This window comes from Panthera pardus, unplaced genomic scaffold (genome assembly GCF_024362965.1).
Source record: "Panthera pardus isolate Hobbes unplaced genomic scaffold, ASM2436296v1 HiC_scaffold_13, whole genome shotgun sequence".
NCBI classification, from domain to species: domain Eukaryota; kingdom Metazoa; phylum Chordata; class Mammalia; order Carnivora; family Felidae; genus Panthera; species Panthera pardus.
This window is the reverse complement of record NW_026526688.1, coordinates 156,509,888-156,512,396: the sequence shown is the minus strand read 5'-3', so window position 1 is coordinate 156,512,396 and position 2,509 is coordinate 156,509,888. Positions and strand designations below refer to the sequence as shown.

Here is a 2,509-nt window from a genome sequence, read left to right as displayed (position 1 = left end):
CCCGTATTTGCACTGAAGCATAGTTCTGAAGCTCAATCTCTGCACCGTCACTGCTCTTCTCACTCTACTGCTCTGACCCTTGGGATGTATACCTTTCCCTGAAGGAGAAGCATTTTGAGTTGCCTAACATCTAAAAAACACTTAAAAAAAATCCTGTTATGGGCTAAATTGTGTCTCCTCAAAGCTCACCTGTTGAATTAAGGCCTAACATCTAGTACCTCAGAATGTTAACTATGTTTGGAGATAAGGTCTTTAAAGACATGATTAAAATGAAATGGCATGTTTTGCTTTGTTTTGTGGTGGGCCTTAATCCAGTATGACTGGTATCTGTATAAGAGGAAGCAATCTGGGGACGCACACAGAGACACTAGGCACGGGCACACAGGGATGCCCGTGTCAAGCCACAGCATGAAGGTGGCCATTTGCAAGCCAAGAAGGGAAGCCCCAGAAGAAACCAACTCTGCCAGTCCCTTGATCTTGGACCTCCAGCCTTCAGAACTGTGAAAAATGAAATCTTTGTTTTTTAAGTCCCCCTAGCTGTAGTATTTTGTTATGGAAGCCTGAGCAGGCTAATACAGATCCTAAGATTTCTGTCCTAATAGTTACTAAATGTTGTGGGGAAACATACACAATTTTATCTCATTTGCCTGGAAGGACTGATGTGAACATTTCTGAAATCCTGATTATTAAAAACTTAGGGAACATTTATGAGATAACGATTATTTAAAAATTAAAGGTTAATATTAGAATATTAATAGCTATAAACACATATTTTCTAAGTGTTCACATTTTAATTGATCCATTATATAGTTTTCAAATTAAGAGAGTACAGCAGATTAGAACACTGTTTAAATATACCATTATTCTTCTCACCTTCATAGAAGTGCGCTTCCTTGCGCTGTTATGTTGGTTTGGCCACATGGCTGGCATTAGCCAGGGGATACTAACAAATGTAATTCAAATTAACGTTCAAACTATGTTTGTGCAGTGGGGCCCTTGTGACTCTGTCCTGGCCCTGGGAAAACTTTCCCCTTCAACTTGGGGCTCAAAATGTCCTCCCACAGAGCAGACCTGAGGCTAACGCAGAGGGAGGAGCCAAGGCCAGTTGCCCCCCAGGTTAAGCAAGGCCCCCACGTAAGTCTAGCCAAGATGACCAGATGCACAGGTGAACTGCAGATGTATGAAAGAGAACAAATGACAGCTATTTTAAGTCACTCAGTTTGGAGGTGTTCTGCCATGTAGCTATTGAGCCATAATTGACTGATGCATAAAGCATGATTGCAATCAATAAAATAAAGCAAGTTGATTACAATGTAGGCAGAACTTTTCAAAAATTTTCAATAGAGTATTTAGGAAATCAGTATTCTTGTTGAAAATTGAAAATATTATTGTTTATTTTCAATACCAGAAATAGAAGCTAATGCTGACATTCTACCATTTCTTGAGCACTTATGATGTTCTAGGCACAGTGATGACCTCTGGTTATTTTATTTCATCTCAGTAATGACCCCAAGGTTAAGTATAATGATTACCATATTTTACAGATATTTAGTGATTTTCACAGTATCATACAGCTAATAGGTTGTGGAGTTGGAATTTGAATCCAGACAATCAGCTTCTAGTGCCTGGGCTATTTATTTATTTATTTATTTGGCCCTAATAAAACGAAGCCTCAAATAATTGATTTAAGACATAGAATTGTTCCTCTCAATGGAAATTTTTAGTAAAAGGTTAAAGATGTAATCAGTTTGAAGAGAAACCAGAATATATTGAGCTCTTAATTTTTATAGCATATCCAGATATCACAAATTCTCTATTATTTCATGATTATTTTATAAACTTAATTGCAACTATAATAAATAGTATTTTGTATACAAATATGTCTTCTCCAGGGGTGTCTGGATGGCTCAGTTGGTTGAGCTTCCGACTCTTGATTTTAGCTCAGGTCAGGCTCCCAGTGTCATGAGATCAAGCCCCAGTGGGCTCAGCATGGATCCTGCTTGATATTCTCTCTCTCTTTTTGCCCCTCTTCCCCATTCATGCTCTCTCACTTTCTAATACAACAACAAAGATGTCTTCTGCACACTATATATACTAAAGATTATGCTTTCATCATATATCCTACCATATATGAAGAATCTTACCTATTTAAAAGCCTCTTTTGTTCTATGCCTAAGTCTGTTATACATAAATATCCATATTAATTTATGTCTAAATAAGTTGTGTGTGTGTGTGTGTGTGTGTGTGTGTGTGGACAGACAGATAGATAGATAGATAGATGTGGATTAGTTTCTTATCATTAAACACAGCTTCTTTCACTTTGACATAATAGGAAACAGAACTGATGGGGAATTGCCAGGCTAAACAGCTACACTAAAGCCAATTGACCTAGCCAGAGCTTTGTTTTAATGATAATATCAAGCTGATGGGAATTAAGTAAAAATATCACTTCTCTGTAACCTTCTCCATAACTTGTAGGTGACCTATTCAAGAGTTATTATGGGACAAA

At 37.5% G+C, this 2,509-nt stretch overlaps 1 non-coding gene across 1 annotated transcript; it reads right to left on the bottom strand.

Moving 5' to 3' along the window:
* Nucleotides 1-1,652: 1,652 nt before the first annotated feature.
* Nucleotides 1,653-1,768, bottom strand: LOC128776714 (U5 spliceosomal RNA). The gene has a single exon (XR_008421893.1). It is a non-coding gene; the product is annotated as a U5 spliceosomal RNA (small nuclear RNA).
* Nucleotides 1,769-2,509: the final 741 nt, after the last annotated feature.